General features: G+C 38.2%; 1 long non-coding RNA gene across 9 annotated transcripts in view; it reads right to left on the bottom strand.

Annotated features, from left to right (window-relative positions):
- Positions 1–22,553, bottom strand: part of LOC111775378 (uncharacterized) — a 149,201-nt gene that overhangs the window by 73,165 nt on the left and 53,483 nt on the right. For all 9 annotated transcript variants that reach the window (XR_011422230.1, XR_011422229.1, XR_011422231.1 and 6 more), the window contains one exon: positions 5,632–5,729. This is a non-coding gene — a long non-coding RNA (uncharacterized lncRNA). The remainder of the gene's footprint in view (positions 1–5,631; positions 5,730–22,553) is intronic.

Genomic DNA, 22,553 nt, shown 5'->3' with positions numbered 1-22,553 from the left:
TGAGCTCCTCCCCACCCTGCCAATCTCTGTTCCTCTCACAGTCTTTCCTACCTCGGTAAATGGCAACCCCGTCTGTCCACCGCCTTAGGCCAACAAATCTTGGAATCTTCCTTGGCTCCTCTCTTTCTTTCACTTCTCCCTCCCCGCCGCCATGGTTTTGAATTCATCAGAAAGTCCTGTTGGCTCTAGCTTTAAAATATATCCAGAATCTAACCACTCTCTACCACCTCCACTCCTATTACCCAGGTCCACACCACTATGGATACTATTTGGCTCATTGCAACAGATGCCTAACTGGTTTTCCTACTTCTACCTCTGTCCTTCACCCCCTCTATTCTCAACACAGCTGATAGATTGAGCTTTTAAAACATGCCGGGTCATGTCACTCCCCTGCTCAAAACCTTGAACTGGCTCCTTATGTCATTCAAAATGAATGGCAAAATCCTTCCCCTGATCTCCAGGAGCTCCCCTGGCAGGACCCCTGCAACATCCACCTTTCCTCTCTGCCCTCTGCTTTAGCCCTCTCTGACTCTGCTCTAGCCACAATGGTCTGCTCACTGTTTCTGGAACAAGCCAGACTCACTTTCACTTCAGGGCCTTTGCACTTGCTATTACCTCTTCCAGGAATACTCCTTTTATCTAAGAAAGAGACATAGCTCACTATCTCACCCCTTTCGAGCCTTCACTCAGTGAGACCTTCCCTGAATCCTGTGGTTAAAAGGTCAACCCTCCACATTCTCCTCTCCTCTTCTCAGCTGTTTTCTACAACCTTCATCATCATATAAAATATTTTATAGTTTATACTCAATGCTAAGTTCCACGAAGACAGGGATATTTGTCCATTTTGTTCATTGCTGTATACCCAGTGCTTGAAATAGTGCCTGGGACACAGTGTCTAATAAATGAATTGGATGAATAAAGGCGGTCAGCTTACTAACTGTCAGGAAATGTGCCAATTGCAAGGTATGCACTGGTTCACTCCTCTGACAGCATCATGGCTTCTCTGTGGTCAAAATTTCCCATTTGGATATCTCTGAAATAATTTTCATTCCAGAAAACATACCAAGTGACGTCTTTTTCATTACCAGACTTATGTCTCAGACACTTGCCAAGATAAGGACCCTTGTTACCAAAACCATCATAGATATGCCTGGCAGTGTAAAATAAAGCGTATTTTCTTTTTTCTTTTTCTTTCATTTTTGTAAAGTGAGATAAAATTGACATATAACATTATACTAGTTTCAGGTGTACAACATAGTGATTCAATATTTGTATATATTGAGAAATGATCACCATAATAAGTCTAGTTAACATTCATCACTATATATAGTTACCTATTTTTTTCTCGTTTTAAGATTTACTCTCTTAGCAACTTTCAAATATACAATATGGTATTATTAACTATAGCCACCCTGCTGTACGTCACATCCCCATGGCTTATTTACTTTACAGCTGGAGCTTTGTACCTTTTGACCCCCTTCACCCATTTCATACCCTCCCTACTTCCCACCTCTAGCAACCACCAATCTATTCTCTGTATCTATGAGTTTGCTTTTTTTGTTTTTAGATTCCACATATAAGTGAGATCATATGGTATTCGTCATTCTCTATCTGACTTATTTTACTTAGAATAATGCCCTCGAGGTCCATTCAGGTTGTTGCAAATGGCAAGATTTCATCCTTTTCTATGCCTGAATAATATTCCATCACACAAACACACACACACACACACACACACACACACATATATATATACCATATCTTTTTTATCCATTCATCCAGCAATGGACACTTAGGTTGCTTCCATGGATTTCTTGGTTATTATAAATAATGCTTCAATAAAAATAGAGTGCATATACCTCTTTGAGTTAGAGTTTTCATTTCCTTTGAATAAATATCCAGAAGAGTAATTGCTGGATCATATGACAGCTCATTTTCAGTTTTCTGAGGAACCTCCATATCATTTCCCATTGTGGCTGCACTGATTTATACTCCCACCAACAATGCTCAAGGTTCCCTTTTTTCCACATCCTTGCCAATACTTGTTATTTCTTGCCTTTTTTATGATTGCCATTCTAACAAGTGTGCGGTGATCTCATTGAGGTTTTGATTTGCATTTCCCTGGTGATTAGTGATGTTGACCACCTTTTCATATGCCTGTTGACCATCTGTGTATTTTCTTTGGAAAAATGTCCACTCAGACCCTCTGCCCATTTTTTAAATCAAATTCTTTGTTTTTTTGCTATTGAGTTGTATGAGTTCTTTATATTTTTAAAATATTAACTCTTTATCAGATATATGATTTGTAAATATTTTCTCCCATTCAGTAGGTTGCTCAGGGTATCTTTTCTTAAAAGTATATTTCCTAAGAAAACTCTAGAAGAAAGCAACAACAAGCCCTCTACCTTCTTTAAAATTAAGTCTAAGGGTTACTAATAAACAAAGTCAATAACAATGCCATTTTCTTGATTTTTCAATGTGCATAACTTGGTTTTTATCTGATTTTTGGCACCATGATTCCTACATTCTATGAACTTAGCAAAAACTAAATGACATGTTTCTTTAGGAAGAGTTCATTCCATCTCTAAACTTGTTTGGTTCACTTTTCACAATTTGAAAGAAAACTCAATTACAACAACAGTGGAAGAAACTAAAGAGAACTCAAAGCAAAGAATCATTTAATGAGCTACTTCTCTGATTCTGAAATGTCTTCTGTAAGTAAAGCACTGGTAAAGCTAACAGCTATTGAAACAACAGACTCTGGCTCATGGCCCACAGACCACCTTGTGGCTGCAACTGCTCTGTGTTCACCCAAACTCTTCTCTTCTACCTCCCGAGAGCCCATTGCCATTCCTCTTGCATCTGGGGACGTGGCTGTAGGATTGCAGGATTCTATCCTGTAGTTCAGGGTCCTTTTGCATGATTCAAGCTGAAGCATTAAGACCACTCCCACATGATCCTCTCTGCTACTGCATTTTCTGGCTGGATGTGGAGAAACCATTAAAAGACTCTGAGGTCCTAAAAGATGGTGGAGAAAGACTGGATCCCTGAATGACCACAAGAGAGACTGCTCGCTGATCCTCTGTGGATCGGGTATGGCAAGAAATATACTTTTATTGTGTTAAGCCATTGGGATTTGGGAGTTTATTATAGTAATTATTGTTACTTATCTCAAGTGAAATACTATAAGAGACTGTGCTCCCCAGAGGTGACTGGCACACACTCCTATCACAGGCATATCCTCCAGATATCTGGCAGGAGGCTCGTAAAGTAAACATACTGCACAGCCTCAAGAAAAGTTGCCTTTCAGCTGTTTCACTCAGTGACTACCACAGCCCAGCAGAAGCAAATTAAGACTTCCCAGTAGATTAAGGAATGAGTTCTTAAATATAAGTTGAAATGACTTGGAATGCAGTTGTTTAACGAATAAGAACCTTTCTTCATTCTTTAAATCAAATTTAAGCTTAACTGTCCCCTTTTTACTCCCAACAGTAATGACTCTAACAAGTATTTCTGAATCTTTCTTTACTGATCAGAAAAATCTTCCAAAGACTTCTCTGAACATCACTACCACACCAGGACATATTTCCTCTTAAAACTATAAAATAAATCCATTCACATAAATTTTTTGAATGTCTATTACGTCCAAAGCACTGAGATAATCCTGGAGGAAGTAAAGGAGGATATATGGTGCCTACTCCAACTCCTGAACTTAACTTTCAAACCCTTCCATAATTCAAACAGTGTTTTTTAATATTCTAATATGTGTACCTATAATGATCAAGAAAGGTGATTTGGGATTTTACGTGGATGCAGGAGAAGGTCGACGAGATGGAAATGGAATGATGAAGGGGTGAGAACAGAAGGGATGGGCTAATGAAGAAGGTAAGGTAGGACCAGCTATGAAGAAATGAAGGGATTGACAAGATATTCTGCTATTAATAAGATATCCAGCTATTAATAAGATATTCTGAGTTGTAGAGATTTGCCCACATCATACAGGTATTGTCCAGCTCCGTGGCTCCTGACCCTTCCAGCTTCGAAGCTTCTAGACAAGTATTACCTAGCTCCATGTCTATTGAACTACACTCCAACCCTGGAGTCTCTTGGACCAAGGCCAAGTTTACAGGGCTGAGGATCCTGGGAACAGCGCCAAGTCCTGGACCTGGGCCTGAGGAAGACCTGGTTAGACTATGATCTATGAAGGAACCCAGGCCCAGGTGTTCTGGTAAGAGAGAGATGCAGCCCAGCTTCTGATTCCTCACGACTCCCAATGGCACTATATAGATGGGGGTCTGCATCCTTGTTCCACTGCTTCTGAGCTGATGATGTTATTTACACAAGTCACTTCACTGCTCTGAACCTCTAGCCTCCCCAGCCTTAAAATGGGAATGACAAGAGGACCTATCTCATAGGGTTGTCATCAGAATTAAATGAGACGATGTATGTAAAGGACACGGCACAGTGCTTGGCACATAGTGAGCACTCCACAAATGGTAGCATTTTTATTACTTCAGTGCCTCTTGTATGTAATAGTCAAGGTTCTAAGGGAAAATCCTTCAATTTCATCTTTCCTTTCAACCAACCAAAAAATTAAAAACAAACAAAAAACTCCTCCATTATCTGAATGACCTGGTTATGAACTCATCTAAAGAATGCTCTGAAAATTTTTTTGAATACAATGAGATGCTTTAAAAACTTAAGAAAAGGCCTTCATGGGGTCAGCCCGGTGATACGGTGGTTAAATTTGCATGTTCTGCTTCAGCGGCCTGGGGTTCGCCGGTTCAGATGCTGTGTGTGGACCTATACGTTGCTTGTCAAGCCATGCTGTGGCAGGCATCCCACATATAGAGTGGAGGAAGATGGGCATGGATGTTAGCTCAGGGCCAGTCTTCCTCAGCAAAACAGAGGAGGATCGGCAGCAAATATTAGCTCAGGGATAATCTTCCTCAAAAAAAACAAAAAGAAAAGAAAAGGCCTTCATAAAGAGTTCTCCAAACTGTATGGCAGAAATGACTAAGAAATTATTTTCCCTCTACCTTATGGTCATTTTCAAATAACCTGACTCTTTGAAAGAATAGATTCTGGGGATTGCCTTGAGTGGTGTGAGATAAGTTTGTTAAACAAAAGTCACATCATTTTGGCTGGAAATTAATTCTCAGGGTCCAATCAGCTAAGAGAGGCTGTTACCCTTTCAGCTGCTGCAGTGTCAGGATGTGTGTCTGTGGAGGGGTGGGGCAGCCGGCACAGCGGGAGGGGTAGGGGAGGGTTGGCATTCACAAGGCTCAGAGCAACGGCTAATCACCAGTCAGCATGAGAAGACTTAGTACTCTACCTAAATGGCTGTTCTGGTACCTACCAACTGAATATCAGCCTTGCTAGCTTGCCTCATATCCCACAAGGAACGGCTGATAACAAAGGGAAGTGAATTTAGAACTCTTCCTCTCATTTGCAACCTAACGCGGACTTTCCCCTTTGCTCCTACTGGAAGATCCTTGCATTACAAAGCCTAGGAGACCCATTCCCATTGCTATAGGATATAAATTTTTAAAAATGAAAAGAAGCTTAAAATTATTACTCTCTTATTCATGTATAAAACAGGTTGTAAGTCTTACCTGCAAGATTACTCACCTGAAAGAAAAGGCTTTCTGCATTCCGTAGATGCCCCATTTTCCCTTCACTGCACAGGCAGACAGTTCACCAAGAATACAGCTACATTTTAATAGGTCCTAAAGAAAACCAAAAAGATAGGTTCCTGTCAAATGCTCCTAAAACATTTTAGCTGTTTGACCCTGGATGGAACATTTGCCTTCCCTGGGGCTCAGTTTCCTCCTCTGAAAAGTGAAGGAGTGGACTAGATGATTTGCGAAGTTCTTTCCAGTGGTAACATTCTGAGATTCTCTCTGGAAGTCAATACCTCCATTAGCAGAGGATCATGAGGACTTCCAAGATAACCCATTCAAACCCAATCTAGTCCTGGAATCTCCACTATAACATCTGTTTGCCCATCTCCTTGACAGGAAATTTACCATCTCCCAAGGTGGTCCAATCAAACATCCAATAGTTATTTTCATCTGAAGCTTCTTCCTGCTAGTAAGTTGAAATCTCTCTGAAATTTCCACATATAGATCATGAAAACTGAATAGTCTATGTAATTACACCTCTCTATATCAGGATTACTGTACTGGATTTAACAACTTCCCTATCTAGCCTTAAAATAAAGTGTATATAAGTAATATAACCTTTGTATATTGCTATGGCTGAAGAGCAGGGACATCATTTCTTGAGTTATATGGTTTTGTACATTCTCTATACTTTTAGCTCTGCTTTCCACAGTGGGCTTCATTCCAACAAGCATAACAACAATCACCCAGATGTTCTGAAGCACACTCATGTTCATTACAGTATAGATGAAACACCTGTACGAATACCTGCATTTTCATGTGGATCTTGTATAGATACGCTTTAAGAATAAGTAAGAGAATAGGTAAGTAAAAGGTTATATTGTATATGCATATATTCATGAAGGAAGATATTCAAATATTTAGAAAGCACTGTGAGATTGATTCAAACACAGCATTACCACGAGGACTTAGTAAGAATATCTTCGAAACACATTAAAAACGTGACAGAGTTCTTACAAACCAAGTTTTAAGCTAATGAGCTCTATTCAGTTAAACTGTGAATAATAACACAGTCATTTTTGTTTACTTTTGTTTGCCATATCTGTGGGCATCCACAACACTCCTATAAATGTCTAAATCCAAATCCTTCTTCATTTTGATCATAAACAAATCACTTTCCTAGGAATTTGGATTTGTCTACTTGGTTCTATACTTTCAAATCAACATTACATTATAACTTCTTATAAAGTCAGAAACAGCAGAACAACGTATTGAGCATCTTGTTTCTTGGAAAGTACATACTGAGCACAGTAACGTGCATAGTTAAGCATTTAATACACCTTTTTTTAGGTTATTCATACAGTGAGGAGTTGCATTTGTACTCACAAGTGGTACTAGGACCAGACTTCAGCACTTCTGCGTCTCAGAATAACCTTAATCTACAACTAGATCAAGAAATGTAAGAGTATTTAGGAGTGCCTACCAGGTAAAAGGTACTGCCTAGGCAAAGCGACAAAGTAAACTTTGCTGTGAACATTCTGTTTCAGTTTCCCCATTTGTAAAATGGAAGTAACACCACCAAACTCTTCTGCTGATACTGTGTTTGTAGCCACCAGGGGAGGAAAAAATATATGAAAGAATAACAAAAATCTTAAAAAGGATCATGTAGACAGTAAGGTGTTAGATAGTTGCAATTATCGTTGCTATCCACGTAAGTACAATCCTTATTTGAATATTAACCTAAATGTCTGAATCCCAAATTTAAAAAAAGAATTCAAGCCAGAATTTTCTTGAGGACAAACTTTCTCAAGACATTTTAGAATTTCCTGCTTATTACTTCCAGCCAAAAGTACTGCAAAAACAGTCACTCTCGTAATCCTCTCACACCTCTGGTTCCAATCCTGGCCAGACTCGCAAATACAAAAAAGATGTGTGAAGATAGTCAGGGGAAAAGTTCAGTGGATGCTACTGAACTTCTGAAACAAACTTTGGGACAAAAGTGATGGTAGCTATTTTTTGGTAGTCAGTTTGTGGTTCTTCCATCTATTGAGATGGTCAATCTACCCCAATTTCTAGAGTTTTGGTGGTTAAACATTTTAATTGCCTCTAGTGTTTTCCTTACATTTGTAATCCTAATTCCCAGAACTGAAATCCTATAAGCATCTAAGGCAATGGAACATATAGGAGTATTCAAACCCTGCCAGACTTGAAAACAAGTTCAAGGCGACATATTTAATATTCAGTAACTTTAGAAATAGAAGCATTTGATAATAAATCATGTTTTATTTATTTCCTCTAACACCTACCCTAATAAGAATTCACAAGCAACTCAGGAGAGCGTGGAAAGGGAACAAGGGTCATCCTATTCTGAAGGACAATCTCAATGTTCAGTGATTTCCCTCTAGTTTGCACGAAGATCTTGGAGTGGAAAAGAAGTTTGTGGCAATCTTCTTCAGCCAAAGAGAGAAGGGCTTTGTAAGATAGACAAAAGGTAGGATGGGGAATAACATCAGGAAAAAAACAGAAGTTTTGATGGTGAAAAATCCCCACAAACGAAATGGAAACTAATATTCAGGTAGGTTAATTTTAGGTGTTTTGATGTCGTCATTCTGTCAAGGGCCATTAGAAGTCAGCAGGTTGTTTAAAGGGAAAGGTTAGAAAGGTTAAGGGGAACTAAAAGCCTGCGATTTCCAGGAAACACGCAGCACACGTCTACCCTAGCACGCCTTAGGTGTATAATTAAAAGAAGAAAGCTTTAATGCTTTTCTAGTCACGGCAGGTAGGACTTCTGTGCTTTATTTTTTTACCTAAAAGAAGAAAAACAACAACAGTGAAACTAAAACCACCGAGTTCAATTCCATGGGCCAAATCCTAAAAATAGGTCAGACTCGGCGTTCTTACGGAAAGAAATACAAAGTAAAAAAGAAAAAAACAGAAGATCTGAACTGGTTTTCAAAGCCGCCTGAATTTAATGCCAAGTCCACGAGGTGGCTTGGTTTTCAGGGGCCTCTCGTGAGCTGTGTGGAGCTCTGTACAGTCACCAGTGACCAAGTTCACAGTGCTGGGACGTGATGGGAAAATAAGGTTATTAAAAAGCATAAGAGCTTAGTTCTTTATGCTCATGTTTAAACACACAATTTCAATTATTACAGAAAACTTCATAGCTGTGGTTTAGAGTTTTATATATTAGTTCTCCATAAATGAACACATAAAATGGTGCAATTAAACACATGACAGTTCATACTGTGCATTTTGAATATTGCTTTCAGTACGTTTTTCTGCATGTGTCATAAGGACTATCATTTAAAATAAAAGTTTATTTCATGTTTATGTGCCATGTAGATATACATGATAGGAAACACTTTAGGGATTATGATTCAGAATTCTTCTTCATTATCACGTCATCGTGTATAAATACTTTCTTTAGTTTAGAATAAACTCCAAGACAGAGACTTACACTGGAGCAGTTTTCCTAATGGATCAACTCAGATATAATTTTCTTAAAGATGATACATCCATGGAGATCAAGAGAGGAGATTCAAAAAGTCTCACGTCTACATTCATTTGCCTTCTAGATTCACCTTTTGGCAAAAATTTATTGAGTATCCACAACCGAGCCATGTGCTATGCTGGACATGAAGATGAATAAGGAAATCAACATGCATTAGTGGAAGGAGTTTAAAATAATTCATCTAGAATGCTTAACTCATTGCCTGGCACAGAACAATTCTTCCCAGTAAGTGGTAGCTACCTCAATGATGACAGTGATACCAAAGACCCTTCTGCAAGTGAAACATCCCAAAAATTCTATGCTTTTGGTTTTCACAAATATATTTGCTATTAATTTTATTTTTAATAACAACAAGCTTTCTTCCTACCAGGGAAAAGTGGTCAGACAAATGTACAAAAACATACAATACATACAATGAGTAACATGATTAGAGAGGTCAAAAAGTATTATGGTCGCTCAAAATAGGGTGTGGAAATGAGAAACGACTGCTTTCTTGTGGGATTAATATTTGATCTGGGTTTTGAAAGATGGGAAGTGGTTCGATAAGAGAGTTCAGCTAGATTACAGAATGCACACAGGGACTTGTCAGGCGATAAAGCGGCTGGTCTTGAACGCTAGGCCAAGAGCTTATTTTAGATTTTATTCACCAAGTAATAGAAAGCCAGTAAAAGTATTTGAACAGGGGAGTAAATTATACATATATATGTTTACATACATGCATGCATATATGTGTTTATATACATACATACAAATATATATATAAGTGTGTGTGTGTATATATATATATATATATATAAAATATATATATCGACGTGCAACATTACACTACTCTGAAATACTTTCTCCCTTCCTGGTCAGTAATTTCCTCTTACAATCTGGAAGGATGATGGTCTGGCTGCAGAGGGCAGGCTATGGAACGGGAAGCGCACATGAGGCTCTCTGAGGTCAGCCCTGCGTTCTGGCCTGCGGCAGGCTGGAACACACGTCGCCAGCGGGGATGCTGGGTGAAGACCTGGACCTTGCAGCGCCTGGAGACTTCACCTCAGGAGACCTGTGGATACCCTCAAGGCAGGCTGGAGACTGCCTGAGTGTGTCCCACGAGATGCCTAATTTGTTCTGGAGCACTTGCACAGGAAGGACTATTTAGAAGATTGAAAGGCTACCCGTGCTAGAGGCTGGCAAAGAGCTCCTGCTTAGATCTGGGGGGATCTGGGGGCAGAAAGATTTCCTGTCTGCATCTGAAGAGTTGAATGATTCTTTTTCTAGTGGTTGGCACGTTACTTTCCTAGGACTGTCATAACAAACTAGGTAGGTTGAAACAACAGAAATTTATTCTCTCCCAGTTCTGGAGTCTAGAAGCCCGAAATCAGGGTATTGGCAGGGCCACGCTCTCTCTCAAGGCTTTAGGGAAAGAATCCTTCCTAGCCTCTTCTAGCTTTGGTGATTGCTGGCAGTCCTTGCTGCTCCTTGGCCTGTAGATGCACCGCTGCCATCTCTGCCTCTGCCTTCACATGGCCTTCTCTCCCGTGTGTGTCGGTGTCCAAATTTCCCGTTTCTTAAAAGGATACCAGTCATCATATTAAGGTCCACACTTACCCAGTGTGACCTCATCTTAACTTAATTACATCTGCAAAGTCTTTGTTTCCAAATAAGGTCATATTCCAGGTTCCAGGGATTGGGACTTCAACATATCTTTTTGGGGAACACAATTCACCCAAAACAGTTGACTTGTTGATCACTGAAAAGAAAATGCTGTGTCTCTCACCATTCCTTGGCTGTCTCTGATGCAGTGACCTAATATCTCAACTAAGGGCTTACAAAGGCATGAGTATCCAGTGCTCCAGGAGGTGGGGACACAGAGCTTCACAAGGGTCTGGAAAAACCAGCCTCCAATCACCCAGTACTCCTGACCTCCCCACTACCAACTTCCCACGGGTCCAATCTCAAGAAGGAAGAAACCACAATTAAAAGCAATGACCCACCTGAAGTGACACAAGTCTTCAGGACAGCCCCATCCTGCTTTCCAGCCCTTTTTACCTAAGTTCCCCCAGGAGGGTCACTCCCAGACCACCTCTCATTGCTCATGCTCAGCTGAACAGTTCTCAAAAGCTTATGCAGGTGCGTACGTGTGAGGGCTCTGCACACCTTACGATGCTCACCTACAAGAGGGCATGTGGTTGTGGTTAAGCTATTCGTCCTGAGACAGCAAAACAAATGCCCCAGAAGGAGTGTTAGGACCATTAAAGGCCTGTGACTAAATAGAAATGTGTGCAGATTTCTACTTTATTCTTTTATTTAATCTGAAAAAGAGCAACAAAAACTTTGCATTTTTCTCTAAACTAAAAAATTAAGTAAGGTTTTACTATCGTTTCTTTCATTATCAGCTCAGAATCAGATCTCAACATGTTAGACATATGGGTGAGTATATCCCAGGCATAGACTTTAACTGCTTTCTTAGGAGGTGCTTCTGTCTACCTTGACCCAGGATGACAGCTAATGACACCTGATGGCTTTTATCACAATTGTAGTAAATTCTTTGTTTATTAACTTGTAAAAATGGTTTGTTTCAAGTCTGTTTCCCTTACTAAACGCTAAGCTCCATGGATACTGAGCCTCTGTCTGATTTATTTCTATATCTCCAGTATGGTGCTCGTTACATGGTTCAACACATATTTGGGAGATGATCATAGGCCCAAAGGGCTACCCTTACAGGGAAATGGAAAGGGAGACCCAGTGAGTCATTCTGCAGTTATGGATCTTGCCATTAAATGAATGGGAATCACAATCAGCTCCCAGGATTACTGAGCTGAGAAACCGTTGACTTGATCTGTATCCCACACAAAATTAAAGCACCAAAGCTATGACCAGCACTAATTTAGAACAGAAGTGGCTAAAAATTTGCTCATATCTTGAATCCAAATGCAAAGTTAAAAAAAAGATGATAAAATCTATATTTGTATTAGTTTACAGAAAGTCCCCAATTGACCAAAAAAAACCGAAATAAAAATATTACAAATGAATCACTCTAACACAGCCCAGCATTCGTATACAGCTGTAAAGTATTAGAGATTTTATTTTAGTCGTGTGCTTTTCCTGCACTTCCCAGTCCTCCCCTTAAAATAGATTACCACATCTTCTAGCTCAGGGATCTACAGATAAGATGGATATATTAATTTTTCATAGCTTTATTCATTAAAATTAGTGAGTATGTGTATTTTCACTGTACAATTCTTTCAACTTTCTTGTATGTTTGAAAATTTTCAGAATAGTATTTTGAGAAAAATTATTTAAATTAGAAAGAAATAGTGGGGTATGGGTCACTTATTGTCACTGGTTGAATAGACAACAGGTACTTACTTAAAATGTTTATATATTAATGAAATGACTATATACACATCTGTATGTACTTCTTTAAACTCTGGATTTAACATTTATCAGCATGATCCACCACTTAATAGCTCTGTAAACTTTGAGCAAATAATTTCTCTGAGCCTCATCTGTAACATAAAAATATGTCTCATGCCTGAAGATGGTGGGTTGGGGCAGATGATATCTTCATATCATTTCATATCATTTCCTGATTAATGATAATAGATGCAGGTGGAATATAAAATTCCAACTGCCTTAATTTATTCACACATATAAGCATGTGTGCATGTGTGTGTGCGTGTTGCGGGGGGGGGGGGGCAAGTATCTGTGTATGTGTTGAACCATAAGAAACTGCCATTTCTGTGGTTAGAAATAGTCAAATGTCAGAAGTTTCCTATGTAGACATGGTAGGAGTCTCCCAGGAGAAGACAGAAAGGATGTTAAGGGCACCAGGGCACCACTATGAGCGGGCATGGAGGTATGAAAGGATTGGATCTGTCAGGGAGGGGTGAGAGGCTCCGGGTGACAGAAGCATAGTGTGTGGGGGATGTCCTAGAGATCTGAGGCAGGAGGTGTAGATTGGGTCATAGTCGAAGGCCGTGCTAAGGAGTTTAAGCTTTTGTCTTATTTGTAATGTTATTGTCATCTTTGGTTTTGAAAAAGATTGATTTTAGATAGGTAGCTCTGGTAACAATGTGGAGGATAGACTAAAACTAGGAGAAACAAGTCTCCAGGTGACAAGCTAGGAGGTTGATGCAATAGTCCAAATGAATGGCAGTTGGAGGGTGGAAAAGAGAGGCTGGCTTCACAGAGATTTCTGGCAGTGGAACTGGCAGAATTTACTAACAATACCAAACATATCTTTTATCAAATTCGGGAAGTTTTAGGTCATTATTTCCTCAGATCTTTTTTCGGCATTTGTTTTCTATCTCCTTTTCAGACTCCACTTATATTCACATAAGATCTTCTGCTATTATCCTACAAGTCTCTGTTCACTTTTACTTTAAACCTTTTTCTCTTTGATATTGAGATTGAATAACTGCAGTTATCTCTCTTCGAGTTCATTGGCTCTTCCTTCTGCCATCTTCAATCTGCTCTTAAGCTCATCCAGTGATTTTTTTCTCCTTTCAGAACATTGTATTTTTTCAGTTCTATAATTTCCACTTGGTTGTTTATTCAGAGTTTGTATTTCTCTGTTGGAATTTCCTCTGCTGACTTATTGTGATCATATTTTTCTTTACCTTTTTATATAGTTGTAACAACTGCTTTAAAATCTTGTCTGCCAAATCCAATTTCTTGAAGTAAGTCTCTACTGATAACCTTTCCTCAGGAGTATAGCTATCACTTCCTTGTTTTCTTCGTATATTCAGTCACTTTGTTTTGCATTCTGAATCTCACAGAGAAATGTTCCATTTCTCTGAAAAGTATTGATGTTTTGTTTGTTTCAGCAGGAACATACCTTCACAAACTCAAACTCTAAACAGTTTGTCCTGTGGTGGTCAGCAGCTGAAACCTCTATTCAGTCCTTTCAGCCTTAGGTGGCTCCCCTCCACCACACATGCATCCTTCAGAGGTCAACCAGGTATTGGGATAGAGTGAACATGCAGAATTTGGGGCTCTCCCTCTGTGTCTCTCTCCTTCCTGGGATGTTCACCCTCAGTATCCAGACACAATGGTAACCCTGAATACAGCGCTGACTGAAGACTGCCCTCAGGTAAAAGGCATTAAATATGGAAAATTCACCAGAGTGCTAATCTCTTCTTCCAAGTATCGATGCTTCTCCAGTTTCTGCTCACCTTTGTTTGTCCTCCAGTAGCTTCTGATAGTTCTTATATACACATATATAAAATTATACACACACAACATATGTGTATGTGTCTGTGTGTGTATAAATTTATGTGTATATTGTGTAATTCTGAGTATATTGTGTGTGTGTATTATTGTTATCGTTGGGATAGCTGATCTGATCTGAGCTACTCTGCCATTACTAGAAGGAGAACCCATACCTAATATAGGATTAGATGTATTCCTTGTTTAGAAAGAATTAGAAAAAAAAAATCAGTAAATAGTAAATTCCTTAAGTGAAAAATGAAACATATAAGAACAAACAAATAACTCAATAGAAAAACGGGCAAAAGAATAAACAAACATTTCATAGAGGTGAAAACATAAATGATGAATAATTATATAAAAAATTATTAATTTCAGCAATAGTCAAGTAACTTCAAATTAAGATAATAATATGCATATTTTTAACAAAAATTAAGACAACTAACAAAACCAAGATATAGAGCAATGGGAATTTGTCTGCTTGTAGAAATATCAAATTGTGCATTGAAAAATAACTTGATATTATCTTGAGAAGTTAATCATTTGCTACGACCTAACAATTCTATTCCAAAAGATATGCAACCTAGAAAATCTCTTCATTTGTGCATCAAGAGAAAAGTTCTGGAATGTTCAGAAGAACACATTTCATAATAACAAAAAAATCTAGGAAACCAAATCTCCATTTACAATAATAATTAATATGTATTATCTTAGAAACAATATCAAGTAGAAAAAGACTATATATATATAATACAAAACCACCTTTATAAAGCTTTTATAAAGCTCAAAAAACAAGGAACTAAATAATATCTTACTTCAATTCATATGGCTATGTGGTAAAACTATTTTTTTAAGAGAACGATTCATGAAAAATTAAGCATAGATATTATCTCTGGGGAGGAAATAGGAGGCAGACAAGTAAAGAATAAAAAGGTATTGATATTAAAGGAGGTGATTGGTTTACAGGTATTCTTGTTAAAATAGGCTTCATAAATTATTTATATTTATATATAACCTTTTGTATGTATAAAACAGTATATTAAAATGTAGAAGAAGCAGAAAATGAGGAGAGCTTAAAAAAAGATGAACACTAGCAAGAAAAATCTCTTGCAGCCGTGTTTTCAGCTGAGTAAATACTACTCAGCTAAATATATTTTTTGTAAATCCCAACTTGGATGGTATTTAAATAATTAAGTAATCAGCTGTATTTTAGAATTAGTATATTTTTTGGAGTAATAATTCTTCATAAGTCATATTTGCATTAAAAATGATATTCTGAGTATTCATAAACTAGTAATTTGTATAAAACACATTTTTTGATGAAATAATTTTAACTTCAATTTTATGTGAAACATCTTGCACTTGCAACTTAGTTCTTACACTTATTACTTACATGTAGAAGATGCAGAATGGACCCTCCCCTTTGGTTTACAACTAGTTTGACAGTATATACCAAATAAGTATTGTTGAGACAAAAAATACTGAAATTTATCATGCCCAGATAAGGTTTCTGAGTCAAATCCTCTCCTTCTCCAATATCTTGCCTAAATTGATATATGCTTTTTTTCTTTTCAAAATGTGGGTCATTTTGAAAGAAATGTTTTCGGAAGAAAACCACATATGATTAGTGTTAACTCGAAAAGATACCCTAAAATTCTGCGGTCTTCTGAAACATCACATGTTGAAAAAAAGCTATTTGGGATCCTACTGTAGGTTTCCCAAAAAGGCCACAGAGCCTTTTTGTAGTGATGTTATAGAGTTCATCCTGAAAGCAGCTGAGAATTAGTCACAACGTGGAATGTAATTAGATTCTTAGTCATTAGGGTAAAGAACATTCCAGACAACAATCAATGTGCCAGGGTTTCTTAGACCAAGGACAGAAAGTGAACTGTAAATCTAGAAAAGACTTCCAGGAGAATAAAATTCCTTATTTGTTTCTTCTATTCATCAAGTATGTTTGAAGTTCTAATGGATCAGTTTCTCCAATCCGATGATACTGGAACACTGAGAAATAAAAGTATCAGCGATTAAGAGCAGAGAAGATGACTATGTGGAGTAAAGTTGAGATCCTTCCTGTTCAAGCATGGTCTGCTAACCAGCTGGGAGCCTGGCAGAAATGCAGAGTCCCAGGCCCGCCCCGACTTACTGAGCCAGACCTTCATTTCCACAAGACACTCACATGATCTATGTGCACATTATATTGAGGGGCTCCCTGGGTGTAGACTAAGTTTACTTCAAATAAAGTTACAGAAAAATCTTTTGCTTTCCTTCAGGTTATTAAATTCCACAGAACTACTTATGAATAATAAGGAAAGCCTAGAGAGATGTTGCTATTTTCTTTTGCTCTCTCTTCTAACTAAAAAAAAAAAAAAAAAGTCAATTATTATATCCTTTTATGGATACTTGTTTTTGTGAACTGGGAAAGACAGAAAAGCAGGAATTTCCCTTAGGACGAAGGACACATGCAATATCTTCAAGGGCGAGTACTAAACTGGAATTATTGTTCTGTTAAAAATCCTTTGCTGTTGCCTCTTTTTCCAAATAAAAAAAAGATTTTAAAAACTGGAGTTATACCAGTAGATATTAACCTTTTAATGTATGAGGGTTGATTAAGAAGAATTGGAAGTACCCAGTTAAGATGTGGCCATGAGAGTTTGCAGGTAACACAAAACCAAAAGTTTTTAAAATACTTAGAAACTAGCCTTTTCCTAATTTCCACACGTAATGTGCCAGCAAGTCGCGTCCGTTCTCACTCCACTGTGTGTCTCCAGTTGTTCTCCGTGTCCTCTGAAACCCTCCTCAGCCAAATCACCATCATCTCTCTCCTGGCCAGAGCATTAGCCTCCTAACTGGTCCCCTTCATCCCCTTTCTCTCTCTAATCCTTCTCAGATGACAGTCACAGGGACTTTTGTCAACATAAATCAGACCACCACCTTCACAGCTTAAGGCATTCACCTGGCTCCTGTACGATGGCCCAGCGGGCCCTGAATGGAAAGGGCCCACCTCCTTCACCACAGGCACCCCCTGCACCCCCATGGTGCACCCACACCAGCCTCAAGGCCCCATTTCTAGCCTTTTCCTGCCTCTGGGTCTCTGCACTTGCTCTCCTGGCCCCACTCCAACACCCCATACCTAGGTGACTTTTTCACACCTAGCTCATTCTTATCCTTCAGCTCAAAGGTTACCTCTGTGGAGAGGCCTTTTCTGGCCTAACCACCTTACCTGAAATAGCACCTGGCCCCTCACACCCTAGTCACTCTGTCACATCACTCCGTTTCCTCCTAGTCTCCCATGGTATAATCTGTAACGATCTTGTTCTCCTGTTTCCCTAACTAGACCCTGTGGTCCATGAAAACAGGGACTCGTCTACCTTTTTCCCTCCTCCATCCCTAGAGCCCAGCACAGTGTCTGGCACGTGGAGGTGCCCGATAGACATTTGATGAAAGAAATCAGTGAAACGAAATCAATGAATGAAATGAAATGAATTAACATTGTCAAGATATGGTTCTTAGTCAGTTATTACGTATGTATTGTAGTTAATTATTTCTTTGTAACTTTATTCAAATAGAAAAAAAAATCCCAGTGATATCACTGAATGATAAATTATCACTAACATCACCTTCATATTTTTCATCAGTCAGTGTCTATAATCCCTAGACATTGTGGCCACTAGACTGCGGAGGATACATTGGTCACCCAAATCACCTTTTCTATCGCCCACAGGTGTTCCCTAAGAATCATATCTAATGTCACAACTGTGGTAGACGCAGAGAATTGCCTATCCAATCCATTCTCCCTCTCCGTTCCTAATAGAACCTCGGTTGTTTTTGGAACATAAATGTGTCCAGACAGCATTTTTCAGCCTTCCCTGCAGTAAGGTGAGTGCCATGAAACACAGTTGTGGCCAAAGAGATAGAAACCTCAATCTTTAGAAAGTTTTGCATTCTTGAGAAAGATTCCATTAATTGCTCTGGGATGCTTCCTCCCCTTTCCAACCTGGGACTCGAACATGCTGACTTGAGCAGCAGCAGCCACCGCCCAGCCATGAGGAAAACATGCAGAGAATCACAAACACCTTGCCCCTCACATCCTTAAGACATTGAACCAACACCAGCAACTACTTGCCTTCAAATTTCTTGGTGAAAAACAAACCTGAGTTTGTTTAAGCCATTGTTTTATCAGGTTTTCCGATACACTCTGCTCCTTTAAAATCTGTAGCGAGTCTTTGCTGACTACAAGATGAAGTCTAGACTTCCTCCTACAGAACCGAGGAGCTTGCACAATCTGACCCACGCCTTGCTATACCATCTCATCTTATTCATTGCCACGTCCTTACACCCCCTCAACCACTGGCCCCATCACTGCTTCCTACATGTCAAGTGACTCTGAACTTCTCTCCTTTTCTTACTACATCGCACGTCGCCAGAACTCTGTGTGAGCTACTCCTTTTATTCTCTTTGTGGGAAAAGTCATGTTTTAAGAACCAGTTCAAGCATCCTCTCCTCCACAAGCCTTCCACATCTGTCCAAGGCATTCTCCTTGTTCATTCTATGCTTCTCAGTGTCATCACAACACTTAGGATATTATATTCTAGTTGCCCTGTTAATGCATCAGCTCTCTCCAGTCTGTGAGACAGAGGCTGGGTATCTCATTCATCTTTGCATCTTAAATGTCTAACGCTTCACTGGTTACCGTAACTCCTAAAATCATTCATCAGTAAATGAGTCAATGTCCCTCAGCCCATAGTTACTGTTTGGAGACCATTATCTCGCACGGTGTCTCCCCATGAATAACTCATTTGTTTTGAGTACCTATGTGTCAGAGTCTACACTAACCACCAGGTATAAAGCACTGAACCAAAGAGGCTATGAAAAGAAAGAAAGGAAACCTCATTTAAAATGGAGTCGGGAATCCCTGAAGGGGGAGCCCTCATGCACGCACCACCCATGACAGCCCACGTAACCAGCAGGAAGAAGGAAGACAAGAATCATTTCGACAAGGGAGGACATTTTTCACATAGGAATTTCATCTCCCGTTTTTAAGAAAGAGGTGGAAGATCCCTCGTGCCCCAGCAACAAAGCGTTAACCACTGCTTGTAGCCAATGAGAAACCGCCACAACCTCAAAGTCTCATTCTTCTCCACTGAACTTCTGTTCAAAACAACTTTCCTCAGTTTCCTCCTAAAACCGAATGAAGGCTAACCTTCCACTTGTTTCTTCAGACTAGCCTATGGTTTGCCACAGTTTGCTTGTCCCAAACTACAATTTCTCTGCCCTTTGGGAATAAGCTCATTTTGCTGGTAAAACAACCGGCTGCTTCATTTTTAAGGATGACAAGACAAAATTTGTCCCTATGTAGATTTCCCTCTATTGAAAAAGTATATGCAAATGAAGTGACTATTAATCAAAGGGTATTACAATAAATCAAACCTGAGCAGTAATAAGTAATGAAGGCAGAATTTGCAAGGTTATAACCGAGGCACTAATATAATGCAAAAAGCATCATTCAGAAAATAGAAGATAATTCTAAGTCTGCCTCATAGCATGTTAAGATGAAAATAAGCAACAATCTATTTTCTACTGTTAATGCTAAATCTAGTTACTACTAAGGAATAAAAAAGTAAAAGTAAAATGAAACAGAAATACTTCTATGCATATATTCTAATATATGTGCAGTAATGTTTCTTACATTATTGTATAACAGTCAAAATTTGAAAACAATCTAAACATTCCTCAATAAGATATCCATTAAATAAAAGATGGTGATTTCCTACTGTGGAATATTATGCAGCCATTAAAAGAATGAGGAAGCCCTATAGCTACTGATATAGGAAAAAACCTCCAAGATATATTACTAAAAGATAAAGCAAGCCACAGAATAACATAGATACTATTTATTTCTTAAAGGAACTTGTACAATGTACTTACTAAAGTTATAAAAATACAACTGCTGAAGAAAGGAAGGAAAATTGACACAAGAAAAAATAAAAAATCTAAGTAGTACTGTATCTATGAAAGAAATTGTAATTTCTTTCCCAGGAAGAAAACTTCAGGTCCAGGTTTCATCAGTGATTCCTTGAAACCTTTCGGGAAGAAATAACATCAATCTTACACAAAGTCTTCCAGAGAAAAGAAACAAGGAAATATTTCCAATCTCATTTTATGAAGGCAGCATGTTGATATCAAGATCTGGCAAGAATTTTGTAAGAAAGAAACACAACGCGAACAAGCCAATCTCTCCCATGAAGATAGATGTAAAAATCACATACAAAATATTAGCCAATCAAATCCAGTGATAGATAAAAAGGATAAAACACCACAACCAAGATGGGTTCCCTACAGACTTGCACAGATGATTTAATATTTGAATCTATTAATAAAATTCAACAAGTTTATAGGAAAAAAACAAAAGAAAACTCATATGGTTATCTCAAAAGATCCAGAAAAAACAGTCACTTGATAGAACTCAACATTCATTCATAGTAGAAAAAACTCTTAACAGATTAAGAATACAGGGGAACTTCGTTAATCTGATCAAAGATAGCCGCAAAAACAAAGCAAAACAACAGAAAAAACCTACAGCAAACATAAGTTATGGTGAAATAGAAAAAGTCCAACCCACTTCCCATCTTCATTGCCTTGAATATAGTAGACAAAGAAAAATATTTGTTGTTAAGTTGATATACCCAATCATAGAGTTGAGAAGTAAGGATAGAGATGTTCTAACATAAATGGTTGATATGTATAGGGTAAAGACCAACTTAATGGGTATTCCAGAAATGTTTGTTGCATTATTTGATTAAAAATACTGCAGAATGACAATTATTCTCAGGAAATCAGGGCAATTCAATTCAAATTTGACCCAGCAAATTAAATGCAGAACTTAAAGAAGGGTAATAGCAGCTATATAAATTTTATTACCTACATATTTGCATAATTTTACCTCTTTTCTTGAATTTCTTCTCTTAGATACCTCAGACTAAGAATGTAATTCTGTATTCTTAGCTGTATTTTACCACTGCCTTCTTGTGTTTGTTTTCTTTGTAAGTCACCTCAAGTCACTAGCAGAATTAACCTCTGAATAAATAAGAAAAAAAACAAATAAAAAGTGATTCAGGTGGGACTCAGCTCACGAGGTCACTCTTTTTAAGGCCTCAACTTTTCTTATTATGAGAAAAAAATATCTAAATAGCACCAAATCCTAAAACACATTGTTCTTTGCCATTAAAAATATTGTTGTTGTTGTTTTTAAAAGAAATTCAAAAGCTCTCTCAAAATATACATGGTTGAATTACAGACAAGAATTCCCTTCAGGCTTTACTTTGGTAGACACGGCGGGGAGGAGCAGAGATTATTTGTGAGCAAAACTTACTTCCTAAAGGAATACAACAGTTATAAACATGGGAAGTCTTGGGAAGTCCCGGGTTATTTACATTATAATGCACCTTTCCCTGGAACTTAAACTTTGTCATCCACATTAATGATAGACAAAGCTGATATGTTGCATTCTAAAACAAGATTCTAAAATACAAAGAGCAGAATTCCATGCCCATCCAGCTCAACCTTTAAAATGTCTTTCTTTCTAACATCAGGATGATTCTCATCACATAAATATTGCACCTACACCATGAGCTCCTGGAGGGAAGGGGCTGTGTTAGTCAACAGGCATACAGTAGGCGCTCAATAAAGAGTTGTCCAATGAATGAATCAGGTTTAATTCATTTTATTCTAAAATAGAAACACGCTTACTACAAAATAAAATTATCTTAGTAAAAGAGTAATTGCTACCAGAAAACATTTCTAAGTTGTCTGTTAAAAATAAATAAAACGTCTGATGATGTCACCAACTGTTGAGAATTTACCATGATCTGGTCATTTTACATTTACTACCTCATTTAAATCTCACAAAAGCCCTACAAGGCAGACACTATTAATATATACACTTTACAGATGGGGCTACTAAGCTACTAAGCTTACATAACTTGCCTAAGTCACACAGTTACTAAATGGTACAGCAAGGATTTGACCTCAAACAATCTGCCTCTCAGATTTACTCTTTTAACCACTATGTTATCCTATCTTCAGTTTTTTAAACCACTTTTCACTTACAGTATGTAGTGAAAGTCAATAAGAAAAAAGAAAAAAAGCAACAAGCAGACTCCTACTTCCTAAAAGGAGATACGAGAGACAGAATGAAAGCACTTGTAATGGCACATACT

This window comes from Equus caballus, chromosome 10, assembly GCF_041296265.1.
Source record: "Equus caballus isolate H_3958 breed thoroughbred chromosome 10, TB-T2T, whole genome shotgun sequence".
Lineage (NCBI taxonomy): Eukaryota > Metazoa > Chordata > Mammalia > Perissodactyla > Equidae > Equus > Equus caballus.
Note: the sequence above shows the minus strand (reverse complement) of the source record. Positions and strands in the feature narration are given on the sequence as shown.